Genomic DNA, 16,353 nt, shown 5'->3' with positions numbered 1-16,353 from the left:
GTTAACCGCGCCGGGAAGGTGGACCGTGGAACCCGCCGCGAGAGGTCTCCCATTGCACATGACACATATTCTCCCCCATTGTCAGTCCTAAGGCATTTTAGCCTATGCCTAGTCTAGTTCTCAACCAATGCAAGCCATCTCTGAAACACAACCAAGACATTTGACTTAAGCTTAATGGGGTAAGCCCAGACTTTACATGAAAAATAGTCAATGAACGTCACAAAATACTTTGCACCAGCCATAGACTGATAGGGCATGGGCCCACAAGCATCCAAATGGACCAATGCGAAGGGCTCACTCCTGCGTCTCCTACCAGACTTCTTATGCATATTCCTAGTATGTTTGCCTCCTTTCTATCTCAACATTCTGAAAGTATTGGCTCCAAACATTGTCTGGATTTTGAGACAATGGATTGTCGATGTCTGCTAATGATCTATGGGCTCCTCCATGGCATGAGGATCAACTAGCAATCTTCTTCTGAGTTTTGCATACCTTTAGTCCACCAAGCATTTTCATTAGATAAGAATCTTATATGCAGCTACCTTTGTGAAAACACATCCTGAAAGAAGGAATTGGGAGAAGCCCTGTGGTGACTATTTGTGGCCTTATCAGTTAAGTTGTTGATCTGAGAAACTGCAATCTGCTTATCTGACAAAAAGTTGCTAATCTCAAAAACTGCAAGTCCTTATGGCATGGAAAAGATGTTGATCTGAGCAACGAAGATTCCTTATATCACAAGAAAAATATCCAGCAGTTATAGCAGGCACATTGAATGTATCAAACATTATTTGTGTCATCTTCTCTCTATTGGCCTTGGGATTCAGTGGAACTTCTGTGAGGAGGACTGGATGCTCTTCCTTAATGACCTTTGTTGCAGCCCTTAGCTTTTCAACTTCAGGAACCTCCATTGCAAGATCCAAGGTAGATGGTAATCGATCTTCTAATGCTTCTGAAACTGAGCCAAACTTCCCAAACATATCCACCACTATGCTTCCCACAAATATATTCACTTCCAAACCTCTCTCCACTATACTGCTCACGCAGAACAAAAATGCAAACACAACGGCTAAGTATGTACAAAGTAACAAATGTCACACACACAACTTTTTGGTGGTTTACTTCTGATGCGCAGCAGTATGACATCCACCCCCTCTGATCCTGCACATCCTCCGGATGGGCCAACTACCCATGATCATTGTCGTCAAGTTCCACGAACAGATCAATCTCTTCATTGTGGATTTCCAGTATAACAACAAGGTTATCTGTCATATCATCTATCTCTTCTATTGGAGTTTCTTCTCGTTGCTCTTCTCTTGCAATTTCTTCCAATGCATAATCCTCATTATCTCTTTTCTTAAAAATCTTGATTCTTTTTCTTGCAATAGGCACTCTAAGCACTGTCCCATCCAATTCTGTCAGCTCATATGTTGCATTATCAAAGACATGTCTGAATATGTACGGACCAAAAAATCTTTTCACCATCTTTTGAAGTGCAGTATGCTGATTTTCAAGGCTGCTATCAAAGGCTAATACCCAGTCTCCCTCTTCTATTGCTCTTGGGCCGCAAGCGATGCCTGCTATCAAACCTGTCCTTATTTCTTAGTCTAGCAACCTTCAACCTGTCAATAGCTAGCTGAATATCCTCTGGTCTTCTCTCCAATTGCCGGATCTGAAGAGCTAAGAGCTCTTCTCTCATCAAATCCTCCTGCCAAGGTAAAACTGACCAAGTCAAAGCACAAGTCTCAGTCGGCATAACTGGTTTCTTACCATACATCAACTCTGCGGGCATATATCCTGTGGTAACACTATGAGTCGTACAATCAGCCCACAAAGCAAATGGTAGAAGTCTTGGCCATTCTCCAATCTGTCCTCTGCATGCTTTGGCTAATGCTTTCACTATCAGCAGATGCCCTCTTTCACTCTTCCCATTTCCCTTTGGATTGTATGCTGTGGTTAGAGCCAACTTGATTCCTAGTTGAGAAAAAAACTCCCTAGCTTCATCTGCATCCAATTCACCGCGATTTGTAGTGATCTTACCAACACAGCCATACTTGCAAAAAATTTCTTTCAATAAGAATTTACACACTGCACTAGTGGTCTTCGTTCTCAAAGGTCTACCCTCAACATGATTGGTAAGATCCTCTCTAGCCAAAACAATATATCTCATCTGCCATAGACCCATAGGCATAGTAACCAAGTCAACTATCCACTTATAATGAATGCATAGAGGATAGGTCGGATGAAGCTCATCTCGATGACACACTATGGAATACATCTGACAATCTCTGCAAGTCTCTACAAAGCGAGAAACATCTCTGTATATGCCTTTCCACCAATATTTTTCCTTGATTTTCTCATAAGTAGCCCACACTCCTCTATGACCAGCCCAAGGACTCTCATGAAACTCCCTCATCACCTGTAACTGGGTCTCTTTATCGCAGACAACTCACAAGGGTAATCCACCTCTTTTCTTTGGGTGCTTCCAAAGAAATCCGTCCTTGAGAAAATAACCATAGGCTTTTCTTCTTATCGTCTTGAACTCTTCATCTGTCCATTCATCTCTTTTGCTTAGTGTACTAAGATATTTTCCAATCTGCAAACCAATATCCAACATAGAGTTCTTCTATAAAAGCCACAATATCATAGACATGGCAAACATGATCAACCATAGCGGCTGAAATTTTTGCATCATCCTCTTTTGCAAGTAGTGTCTCCTCATCATCATATCTGGCTCTAGATAGCATATCCGCCACTGGATTATCCTTCACTACTATGTGTTTAAATTCTGGATTTAATGATTCGATGTATGCAATCCATCTCAGCATAGCTATATCCGGAGTAGAGAAACTCGTAATCATACCTATCAATGGCAAGCAATCTGTCTCTACCACAACTGAGGCTTCAATAAAGTGCTCCTTGTCACATTTGAGAGCCGTAACAATTCCCAGTAACTCCCTCTTGATTTGCGGATACCTCCTCTATCTCTCATTTAGGACTTTCGCTCCAAACCGAATAGCATACATGTTTCCATCTGCATCATCTTGACCCACAGCCCAACCTATGCTAATTGGACTAGTGTCAATTGTCAATACAATAGGCCTTCTGCAATTATAATCCACTTTCTTGAGAGTAGGAGCAATCTGCAATAAATTCTTCAATTTTTGCATGGCTCTAGTGTGGCTCTCATCCCAATAAAATTTCTGCCCCTTTCAAAGCAGCTAATATAAACAATCTGCTATGTGTGCAAAATGGGGTATCCAAATCATGTAAAACACACAAGCTCCAATAAATCTCCGTACCTCTGAAGTGGTAGAATAATACTTCGTAATCTTGCCTATAGCATCCACCTTCTTAGGTGAAGGTTTCCTGCCATAATACCCACACATATGTCCAACAATGACAACCTCATTTACTCCAAAAATAGATTTTTGCCCTGATAGTGTCAAGTTCACTTCTTCTAACCTGGCCAAAATCTTTTCACAAGCTGAAATATGATCAGCCACAAAGTATCTGCATCCCTGCTCATTTAGACTCTCATTCTTCTCTTCTTCTGCACACCCCTTAATGGGCACATCATCCAAGAAAGGCATATACTCACGAAGGACCTTATGCACGGCATTCATCATATGCACAATAGAATTAATGGCACCTTGAGGCAAGGTACACATCCTGACAAGCCCAATAGGATTTCTCATAGTGGTTCTGTCCCTGCTTTCCAAAGCTAGCTAAAGCTGATCATATCCCGAATACAAGTCACCTAAAGAATAGATGGCACGCCCAACAAATGCTTCTGCAAACTCATCCACAATTGGACCTATACCAATATTTCTGATAGTAACTCTGTTTACTGGCTGCATGTCCTGTATAAATTGGAGAGTACCATTCTTCTTTGGAACTGTAAACCACCTATTTGAGTATGGTGCAGATGATGGCTCTAGGATTCCCATCCTGATTTTCTCATTCAACAAGTCAATTAACTTTGGCAAGTGTGCCCTAGGCACTGGAATAGGTCGGAGGTTCCATGGATAATGAGGAATAGTAAAGATCACCATAGGGGCAATAATATATGGATTCACACATCCAATCTCATGCGAGAAAAAAGCAAACCCCCTTCCATGTCGCTCAAGCATATCCTGAAAGCATTTCTTCTCTGAGGGTAGCAAGAAATCACCATTTCCAATTTTTAATTCAGCAAGAGTCTCTGTTGAAAACTTATGGCCTATATGCTCTGGATTCCTCAAAATTAGCTGCTTGGCAGCCCTCTCTATTTGTTGATCACTGTTAGATGGAAGCGGTCCAGCTACTGGCTTCACCTTCTTATCCACAGTCTTGTATTTTGTATCAACCCTTGCTTCATTATGATCCTCTGCATTACTCAAATCTTACTGTAAATCAACAATTCTGCAGTCTGGTGGCTGAATATCCTCAGCCCTCTACTCTATGGACTGCATAGGAACATCCCTAAACTCTGGATGCTAAAATATTTCAGTAGTACACTCTGTTGGCTGAAAGTTTTCAGCCCTCTATGTCTTTGGAGGTTGATCATAATCAGCCGAAAACTCTGTTTGCTGAATTTCTTCAGCACTCAACACTTTTTGCTGAGTCACCTCAACCTCTAACTCTATCTATGACACAAAATCTGAAATTTCATGAAACATGTCCAGGGACTACACTAATACATTACTATAACAACTCTGTATATCAGTTTTCAGCATATTTTCCATCTCTGTCATCGTATTTGCACAAACCATACTATCATACATCCCATCTATATGCTCATCATCCTCTAAAATACCTGCATTTTTCAATTTTTTCTCATTCCTGCATATGTACTGCCTGGAAGCTCTAGGCAACTTAGAAATCTTCTGATAACTCATCGAACTGTTTGCTTAAATTCCAACAAAATTGGAGGAGAAAACACTGCTGCTAGGAGGCGAGAACTCCATTCTCCTTTGCTCTGTACCACCGTCGTCTGCGGTACCTAATGAAAACCCGAATCCCTCACAGTGGGCAAAGGTGCATCTCAAAGAGTATCCATGTTTCTAGCATGATTTACACACACAGCCATAAACTGGACTACTCTCATACCATCTAAACTGCGAATCTGTGCATAAGCAGATCCATCATCCATCACTTTTGTCTCCATGTGCATCTCTGTGATGAATGGCTGTCCAAGAATTATGGGATAGGAGCATGAATCTTGCACAAAGAAATGAAAATCCTCCTCTATATCTCCAATAGAAATCCTGACACTAGGATAGGTAGCATACAAATCACCTGCAGTATTGCTGGCGGCTCTCATACGCCACCCATGCTCTGCATTCATAGGCCATCTATTACTTTCATAAACTCCACGAACTATGAGATTAATCTCTTAACCATGATCCACCAAAGCAACATAAGGCACATGTTTCTCTCCAATGTTTACCATTGTTTTTGTAGTTGCCCTAGCCCAATGACTCCGCAAAAAATGACTACGTGGTACCAAGATAGGCTCATCAGTTTCAGCATAATGCATAGGCTGAACCCTCTTCTCTGTTTGCGGAAAAATAGAAGCATTTTCAACCATAACCTCATCCTCGTCCTCATCCAACTCCCCAATCAAAACTCCTTGTGTATCAGTAGTAGGAAATGCATGTCTTTTTCTCTTCAGGACTTCTTGGAACTGATCTTGAAACTCTCTTTTCGAGATGCCCAAAACCTTAGAAATAGTAAAAGCCACCTCACTGCCAAGTATTTTGTCATTAAAGATCTTCTTCATGTCCGTAGATGTCTCAATATCGGACATCAATCTAAACCCTGGCTGCTTTCTCTCTCTAGGCTCTTGCCTCTTTTCTTTCTTTTGAGCATCTTCCATCTGTCGTTCTGGCCTTGGTCTCAAAGACGGCCCTGCAGTACGTGGAGTAACAAACTCACCCCCTCTAGTATTTTTAGCTACATTTGGATTCTCTTCATCTCTCTTAGACTTCTCCTCAACAAGTACATCTGCTCCGTGAGACTTAGCCAAGTAGGCATAAATAGTGTACCTGTCAACAGGCGAATCCCAACCTGTCTCAGATCTGATGCTAGAACCTGCACTAGTCAAAATAGTCTGTTGAATTTTCCCCTTGTTTTCCGTCTCCATAGCTTAGGTCCATAATGCTGACTGATTCTCTAAACCTTTCTCAATCTGGACTCCATATGCAAAAGCATCTCCTCTAGCTGCCACATAAGAAATATAGCAGTCATATCATCTACTAATTTCTTCATTCCGCCTTTCCCAAAATTGGTAGCAAGCGGAGCTCCTGTTTCAATCAACCAGATCTTGCCATCTTGTCCCCAAAATACCAAATTCTTCCTCCTTGTATCTTGAAAAGATTCACAATCCCTGCAATGTTGATGGTCTGTACTATCACACCAAATACATATTCGATCTCTCCTAAGTACACTAGGAGCACTCCTATAGGTGCAATAGGAGCACTAGAAGAAATAGTAGGCGCAGTTGAAGCAAACAGCTTTTTCAATTTCCCCACCAATTCTGCTTTAACTGACTCCAGTGTCAAATCCGTTATGCCTTTGATTATGTCATCAAGAGAGGAAGGAACTAACAGAGTGGATGGTTTTGGAGCAGAAGGAGCCAGCATCGGTCTTGGAACAGGAGGATTAGAAATAGTAGGCACTGGCATAGGCCAAGTAATTGGTTCAGGAAGAGAAGAAATGACAGGGATAGAAGTCGGCATAGGAGCAGAAGATGGCGCCAATGTCATGGATCCATTCTGTAGGCAGGTCTTTCATATCTGCCTCTTGGTCAAAGTCGAGATCGCATCCTGGGCATCTTGCCAATCTGTTTTAAGACCCATAGGCTTCGTGCGATCCTCAAGAAGCTCTCCTAATTCTTCCTGAAGAGCAGGATCTGCAGCTTGCAAGAAAAGCTCAACTTTCTCAACATACGATGCTCTTTGTTCAATGGCATCAAGCTAACTATACCTCTCTTCAAATTCTCGTATCAATTTTGAAGCAGCTAGACCTTTGTTTGGCATGTAGATCCACTCTCAAAATGATCGCCGTGTAGCCATCCCAAAGTCCTCAAGAAAATACTCCTCTTCCAAGGCCTTCTTAAAATCTTGCCAATGCAAATTTTGAAGGAAAAGATCAGTCACTTTTACCCTCAAGGTGGGTCTGACAAGGCGAAGGAAATATTTACTCATAAGTCCTGTTGGTACTCCAAAAAATCCCATCTTGATCTCATACGTCTTCAAATAAGTCGAAACATTACAGCCATCAAATAGCTTATTTTCATTCTCAATTGCTTCAATCGCCTTAGTCGCGTTGTTTGCATTCTCTTGCTCCGAATATAGTTGCCTTTGCTGAGACAACTGTTGTTGATGTAACTGCTGCTTCTGTTACATGTACAATTATGTATGCTGATTTTGAAGCTACATATACATAGACATATTTTGCAAAATCTGCTTTAAATCATCCGTAGAAGTACTTGAAGAAGAAGTCAATGATGAAGCTGAAGTAGAGGACAAAGCAGGAATCGTAAAAGAGGCTGAAACTGATGTTGAAGTATCTCTCATCCTAAAATTTAAATGCAATGCTTTCACGTCGGGTTCACCAAAGATGTCAAAGGGTTTTTGAAAGAAAAGTCGCATCTACAGAAGACCTTGACAAATTTCAAGATAGAAGATCAATATAGCGAGATCAGATTCAATTTGAAAGCTCAATTTCAGATAATATGAGACATACAGTCAGCTACATCTGATTGGGAGCATCTCCAGTAAACGTCTTGACAAAGACGTCTATTACTTCAGGTTTAGTTGAAGGCTTATATAATATGTCAACCTGTTGGTCAAGTGGCTTGTAGCACTGGTGGAAGCTCTACAGGGGCTGCACTTGAAGAAGTTCCTTTTGAACCTGTGAAAAGTACTGCATTTACTCATGGAGTCAGAATTGGACATGAGCTACAACAGCTCTCTCCTGAGGCCCTTGTACATGCTTATGAAACATCAGGGCATAAGAGCTCCCAGGATGACTCCAGCCTCTCTTGTACAAGAGTTAGAAAGCAAGAATAGAACTGTCGTTAGAAGTTAGTCAAACATTGTGGAAGAAGATTATACATGGTTAGATGCTTTTATCAAACAGTGATGGGGCAGATAATCACAACGACTCAGAATACACATCTCCATTAGCATCTGCTTGGTAAAGCTTGTAAAGTTCAAATCTCTATTTTTCACAAGGTCGTCGCACTAAAATTCAACACCTTGGCCATATTTGTGCATCTTGAACATAACCTTCAGACATCCAAATGGTATCATGTCAGAGTCCTCTGTTATCACAATGTCCACAAGACCATTTATTGACAAGAAGGTCATCTATGCATCAGCCTCATATGGAGCTACAATATAATCAATCTTCTCATGCTATAAACTCAAACTGTATCAGTGACTTGGTGTAAGAATTTCTTAGGCCAGCTTCTTATCATCATCCACCTTACCATTGAGCTAATATGTTATATGTTGAAGAGACTCTTGCTATTTCAGAGAGAGATGATCTACAGGTTGTCTATTGATCAGTACTATATAGGAAGCACCAAGATAATCTGTATGCTGAAGACTAGACTCTTGCTATTTTAGAGAGAGGAACACTCTGTAGGTTGTTTGCTGATCAGTACTGTATGATGAAGATTGTCTAAAATGTGCGCTTACAACCTCAGATAGTACAGTAATAAAATAAACTATGTGCACGCTTTCATCTCTGCAACCACCATGTCCGATGTTTCATAATCTAAGCTACTATTTGAACTGTCCTCTGAATCCAAGAAATTTTTTTAAAGTCTGAATCAAAGTAGTCTCTTTTTTTCCTCCTCTTCCCCAGGCCTACAACACACCTCCTTTTTCCCCAGAAAAGTGGCCCAGACACTAAAGCAAACAAGTAGTATGGTTTTTTTTTAATGGATCCTCCCAAACTGCATAGTGTCTACCCTCAGGAAGATCTCGTTGCTCAACTAGATTTTCCATTTTCATACATAGCCATAAACTGCCCTGAAGAAGGTACAATCCTAGTTGTGTGCTCAACCACTCGTGTAAGTAGTTTTGCACTCTCGATAAGAATCTCGACATCAGTATCAGAAGGAAAATTCAAGAGTTTCTTAAGACAATCTGTGGCACTTGGAGCAGCTAATAGTGTCTGCTGTAGGTACAAAAGCATAGACACTACTACTGCCAAAACAAAATCGCTCCTTGATGAATGCTAAAAACTACCAGTGCCTTCCTTGCTTGTCCAAGATTCATTTTTGTTCACCACCAAAAAGATTCCATCCCACAACAAAAGAATCTTATCAAGGTCAAATTCTCTACCAAAAAGAACCCTCAACCATCTCATAGCAAAAAACTATGGTTCCACCCAGAGCTCCATGAGATAGTTATACAGTGTCAAGTCAGCAGCAGCAGCCAGGACTCTATGGATTGAGTACGATGCTTCAAGCACAGGAGACAGACCAGTGATAGAGGTAGACCCATTTGTGGGTAAAAAGTACTCTGCCATTTTGACTCCCCAACCTTTCCCAGTCATGAAAGCATCAAACATTATATAGGCATCATGTTCAACAAACCTAGCAGATAGAAGAGCACCAAGCTCTCCTTCAGCTCCATATGTGTCACTTCCTAACACCATGATTTTGAAATCAAGACCTGTCTCGTCCACCTTCAAGTGGGGTTCATCACAAGGGGTCCTAATCTCTTACCATTCTTCACAACGTTTACTGTTGGGCACGGCATATATGTTATAGAACATCATATGTTGGCTAGTTTGCTGCTTTCTATTTCCCAGGATATAAGATAGCAGTGGCCCTCAAACCTGTCATAAAAAAGGTCTTCATTTTGCTGCTTAATTTGCGAGAGGTGCATAATATCAATATGAAGAACATAAAGAAGTGGAGCAAGTAATTCATGCATCCCTTATTGATAGTTGTAGTGAGGGTGCGTAAGTGACCATAATAGTAAAATCCTACGTAGCATGGCCTGGCAATAAGAATTTTGGAAGAAACTCTCATGCTCTGGATACAAGCGTGTAAGATCCATGTCAGTTGTCCTTTCTATCTCAGCATTCAGAAAGTACTGGCTCTAAACACTGTTTGGATTTTGAGACAATGGATTGTCGATGTCTACTAATGACCTATGGGCTCCTCCATGGCATGAGGATCAACTAGTAGTCTTCTTCTATGTTCTGCATACCTTTAGTCCACCAAGCATTTGCATTAGATAAGAATCTTATATGCAGCTTCCTTTGTGAAAACACATCCTGAAAGAGGGAATTGGGAGAAGCCCTATGGTGACTGTCTGTGGCCTTATCAGTTAAGTTGTTGATCTGAGCAAGTACAATCTGCTTATCTGACAAAAAGTTGCTAATCTCAAAAATTGCAAGTCCTTATGGCATGAAAAAGATGTTGATCTGAGCAATGACGATTCCTTATATCACAAGAAAAATATCTAGCAGTTATAGCACGCACATTGAATGTATCAAACATTATTTGTGTCATCTTCTCTCTATTGGCCTTGGGACTCAGTGGAGCTTCTGTGAGGAGGACTGGATGCTCTTCCTTAATGACCTCTGTTGTAGCCCTTAGCTTTTCAACTTCAGGAACCTCCATTGCAAGATCCAAGGTAGATGGTAATCGATCTTCTCATCCCTGTTGCCTGTTGATGCAAAATCGTCACTAGGAAGTGATTGTGTGGTCAAATACCACTTTCGCCAGTTTTGCAGATTTTCCCTTGTGAGGGTGAAGCTGTGTTTTTTGCAGTGACAGAATTTTTTGCAGTGTTCTGTAATGGCGTCTGATTCTCTTTCACAGATTGTCACTGAAAAGCTTGACAAGAACAACTTCCAAGCATGGAAGTTTAGAATGATGAATTTCCTTATGGGAAAAGGATATTGGGAATTTGTTGCAGGAAATGAAGAAGAACCAGTTCTTCCTGATGTTCCCAATCAACAGCAAATGCAGGCATTCAAAGCATGGCATGAGAGAGCTAGGAAAGTTATGTACTGGCTATCTATCAGTATTTCAGACTCTATGATTGTGCATATTCAGGATGCAAGTACGCCAAAGGAGGCATGGGATACTTTGTCAAAAATGTATAGCACAAATATGCAAGCCAGGAAAATGTAGCTCAAGCAAGAGTTGCACAATGTGCAAAGAGAAAATATGAGCATCAATGACTACCACATGAAGGTGAAGAAGATTGCAGATGCACTTGTTTCCATTGGGTCACCAGTGGAAGATGATGATTTAGTTTCTGTGACCTTGAATGGTCTAGGAAAGGATTATGCACAGTTCCGAATATCCATTTCCGTCCGTGAAAGATTTCCTGATTTTGAGGAGTTGATTGCTCTTCTAATTTCTGAGGAGCAGAGAAATGGTGGTGCATCTTCTTCAGGAGGAACTTCAAAAGAAGCTGTCTTCTACTTAAATGCTGGAAGAGGTAGAGGCAGAGGTAGAGGAGACCGTGGTAGAAATCAGAATATGCAGCAAACTCAAGAAAACCAGTCCTATGGAGGAGGACGTGGTAACTCTAGAGGCAGGGGGAGCCAAAGAGGTCGTGGTGGATGGCAAAGAGGCCAAAATGCAAACAGTAATGTTGAATGCTACTACTGTGGTAAAATGGGTCATATGGCTAAAGATTGCTATAAAAAGCAGAATGACATCATGAATGGAAAACTACAACAAGGGAATTATGCATCTTCTAGTAGACAGGGTGATGACAGAAATGAGCACTTGTTTATGGTGCAGCACATGAATAATTCTGTGACAAGTGCAGAAGAAAGCAATGATGTATGGTATGTTGACTCAGGTGCATCAAACCACATGACAGGTCATGCAAAATGGATGGAAGATGCAAGAAAAATGGAAAAACCAGGATTTGTGGAGACTGGTGATGATACTGCACATCCTATTGTGCAGATTGGAAAAATTCCTTTGTCTATGTAGGATGGGAAAAAGAAATACTTGTCCGATGTATTTCATGTCCCGAATATCACCAAGAATCTGGTTTCTGTTGGTCAAATGGTTGAACAAGGCTTGCAGGTCAAATTTAATCCTCATGGATGCTTTGTTGAGGATATAAAAAATAAAGGTTGCTTGATAGCAAAAGGAAAGAAGAAGGGTAGAATGTTTACATTGGATGCAAACATGTCTGAATTGAGTGTAGCAATGTTTGCACATGGGACCGGTGTAGTTGCAGATATTGATATCTGGCATAAACGCATTGGTCATGTTAATGTACAGCGACTTAAATCAATGTAGGCCCAAAATATTGTTGCAGGATTGCCCAAATTCAAGATTGCAGAAATGCATAAGGTATGTGAAGCCTGTCAATTTGGAAAACAGGCAAGGAAACCATTTCCTAGACATGTTCAAGAGAGTAAGAAGCCATTGGAATTAATCCACTCTGATGTGTGGACTACTAAAGCTGCATCTCTTGGAGGCTGTCATTATTTTGTCAGTTTTATTGATGACTATAGCAGAAAATTTTGGGTGTATTTTATGAAAAAGAAAAGTGAAGTTTTTGGGCATTTCAAAACTCTTAAAGCTATGGTTGAAAAAGAAACAGGTCTGCAAATAAAATGCCTAAGGTCAGATGGAGGGGGAGAGTACCTCTCAAATGAGTTTGCAAGGTTCCTGCAGGAGCATGGCATAAAGCAGCAATATTCATGCAGTCATACCCCACAACAAAATGGAATTGCAGAAAGGAAAAACACGCATATTGGAGAGGTATCTCGTGCCATGCTCAATGAAAAAGACTTGCCAGATTTTTATTGGGCTGAAGCAGTTGCTACAGCAGTCTACATAATGAACAGGACTCCCACTGCAGCAATACATGGAATGACTCCAGAGGAGAGGTATACTGGTAGGAAACTAGATATTTCTCATTTGAAAATTTTTGGTTGCATTGCCTATGTACATGTGCCAGATGAGTTGAGATCCAAGTTGGATCCAAAAGCTGAGAAGTGCATCTTTATTGGTTACTCTCTGCAGCAAAAAGGGTATAGATGTTATAACCCTTCTACTCGTAAGTTTACAGTGAGCAGAGATGTTGTTTTTGATGAGATGAGTAGCTGGTATAAACCAGTAAATGTGATTGATGATGTAGATGCACAAAATGGTAATGCTGCACAGAATTCACAGCAGCAGTCACAAAATATTAGTGGACTTGGAGCATCCTCTAGCAGTGGTTCACATTCTTCGCCATGGACAGGTAGATTGAGATCGGGAAAATATTCTCAAAGTAATGCAGATAGTGGTATGCAGGTATCACGAAAAGGAAAAGAGAAGGTTGATCAGCCCATGTTTGATGTGAATGCAGGTCACTCTTATGTGGATGGTGAATCCAGTGGCTCAGAACAGAGCATTGATGATGAGTTGGGTATTCCTTCTATTGTTACACTTGGAGTAAGGAAGACCAGGGATGTTTTGAGAGCACCTGGGAGTGAACCTACTTTGCGCAGGTCTACGAGAGCTAGGTATCCTGTGGATAGGCTGAAATATGATGGATTTACAGCCATTCACTATGCATATATGGTCAAAGTGATACAAGAACTAGAACCCACTTCTTTTGAGCAAGCCATGGAAAAAGAAAAATGGGAGAAAGCCATGGATGAAGAAATGGATGCCTTGGAAGCAAATGCTACATGGGAATTGGTACCTTTGCCTAAAGATAAAAATGCAATTGACTGTAAGTGGGTTTATAAGGTGAAGCACAATGCAGATGGTTCTGTGAACAGATACAAGGCAAGATTAGTAGTCAAGGGGTATGCACAAACATATGGCATTGATTATGAAGAAACATTCAGTCCGGTTGCAAGGATGGCAACCGTAAGAGCAATCATTGCTATGGCTACATCAAAGGGATGGCCTGTACATCAGATGGATGTAAAGAATACCTTCTTGCATGGTGATTTGCAAGAAGAGGTCTATATGGAGCAGCCACCAGGTTATATGCATGATGTTCACCCTGAGTTTGTCTGCAGGTTGAAGAAAGCCTTGTATGGCTTGAAGCACCCAGAGCATGGTCTGACAAGATAGGACAGTATCTTGTCACTATTGGCTTTCAGATTTCCAAGGCAGATTTCTCACTTTATGTGAGAAAAACAGAGAAAGGTATTATGCTACTTGTCATTTATGTTGATGATTTGATTATGATAGGTGACAGTGATGAAGATATCCTTCATGTGAAAATGCTATTGAAGCAGAAGTTTGAGATGAAGGATTTGGGAGAGCTGCGTTATTTCTTGGGCATTGAGGTGATTAGATCACCAAGTGGGATACAGCTCTAAAGAGGCAGTATGGATTGGACATGCTGTCCAAATATGGGATGATAGGCTGTAAGCCTATTTCAGTTCCTTTGGAGCAGAATGTGAAGCTGAGCACAGATGCAGGTGGCCTTCTAGAAGACCCTACTATGTACAGACGCATAGTAGGAAGTTTGATTTATATGACTCTTACTAGGCTAGATTTGAGCTATGTTGTTGGATTGGTAAGTCAGTTTATGCAGGCTCCAAGGAAACCACATTTGGATGCGGCTAGACGCATATTCACGTATGTGAAGTCCACATTGCAGTATGGACTATTTTATGAGACTGGGGTTCAGATACAGTTGCATGGATACACTGATGCTGATCGGGCTAGTAGTATTTCTGATAGACGATCTACCAGTGGATATGTGTTCTCTTTTGGGAGTGCTGCAGTCACTTGGAGCAGCAAGAAATAGACTACAGTTGCCTTGTCGAGCACAGAGCTGAGTACAGGGGTGCAGCAATGGCTGCATGTGAGGTAGCTTGGTTGCATAAGCTACTTTATGATATGCATCAGTCTACAGATGTGCCAGTTGTCATTTATTGTGACAACATGAGTAGTATACACTTGGAAAATAACCCAGTCTATAATGCTAGAACAAAGCACATTGAGGTGCATTATCACTATGTGCGAGAGAGGGTTTTACTAGGTCTTATTGATCTAGTTTATGTCAGTACAGAGGATCAGGTAGCTGACATATTCACGAAGGCATTGGGCGCAAAGAAGCTGCGCAAGTTCAGAGACCTACTTGGTGTGCAGGAATTGGGATTGAGCTCGAGGGGGAGTGTTGAGATATCAAGCTCCACTCGTGATACGCCAGGGTGACCGTTGTGTATTTATGTCACCGACTTGTCAGTTGCAGACGTGGTTGGTACACCGCCCATGAATAATAGCTACATGATAGCTATCCTTATCTACTCTAGTTCGTGGCTCAGTTAGTATGCCACCTTAGTTAGTTGAGTTTGGTTTGAGAACCATACATAGGGTTCTTCTATTTTTCTTTGTACTTGAGTTCTTTTGGCTTACACAACTAAGAAGAGGAAAACTGTTTTCAGCCTCCACCCTTGTGTGTATTCCCCCATTGTGCAAGCAAGAAAGCTTCAAATGAGACTCCTTCCTTCTCTCCCACAATCTTGACAATGGCTTAGTGGATGAAGCTTTTGTTGGACAAGGTTGGTCTATGATCTCAATGCTTGTTGTTGATGATTCTGAAGAGAGTACAATGACACTCATCCTTTTGATTTCATTGACCAGTGTACTTGAAACAAAGTCACGCAATATATGTAATACACTTCTAGTGTATGATGGTCTATGTGTTTATAAATGTACACATAATCTTACAATTTTAAGTAGAGCAATTAGTTGTTTTCATTTCATGATAAAAGCATTCAAATTGTGTAGGTATTAGCAGCAATGATGATTTAAACAAAGTGCGTTAGTGCTTACAAGCACTCATCTGTAGCTCATATTGTTAGAGTTGGTAAATGTCGGTCTTAATGAGCTTGATGTTGACTCTTCAAGTAGAGGAACTTTTGAAATGAGATTCCTAGATTTATAACACACTCTGTAAGAGTTGACTTAGTGATTAAAATCACTGCTGATGACCAAACATTAAAAAAATTTGAAAATGGATGAAGCTTGAAACTCTTGGCTATGGCTACCAGAGACCACAGTTAGGGTTTTGATCATTGCAGGCTGTAGGAGATGAATCAATACAAACCCTCTTAGGTGAGTATAGTCATCTATAGGGGCTACAATAGCCCCAATGTAGTCGATATTATTGCATCCTGTACCAGACAAAATTAAGCTCTAATCAGGTGATTGCGAAAACTATGCCAAATCTGCGATTTCTACAATGTCATCCACCACGTCGACTAATGTCCGCCTTTGTTGTGCCACCTTGAATCACCGTGAGTTGGGAAAGAGTTCCTCAGATGGAACCATGAGCTGAAATGGCCTCCTTTGTCCTCCCCAAGTCCTCCATCAAAGGTGGGTCTGGTTTGGCTATGGAGGCAAGAGGTAAA

At 41.0% G+C, this 16,353-nt stretch overlaps 1 pseudogene; it reads right to left on the bottom strand.

Moving 5' to 3' along the window:
• Nucleotides 1-538: 538 nt before the first annotated feature.
• LOC148039614 (uncharacterized) lies at nt 539-10,630 on the bottom strand (annotated as a pseudogene).
• Nucleotides 10,631-16,353: the final 5,723 nt, after the last annotated feature.

Source organism: Lygodium microphyllum, chromosome 2 (assembly GCF_053477565.2).
Source record: "Lygodium microphyllum isolate KBCC chromosome 2, Lygodium_microphyllum_v1.1.10, whole genome shotgun sequence".
Lineage (NCBI taxonomy): Eukaryota > Viridiplantae > Streptophyta > Polypodiopsida > Schizaeales > Lygodiaceae > Lygodium > Lygodium microphyllum.
This window is presented reverse-complemented; position numbering and strand designations above follow the sequence as displayed.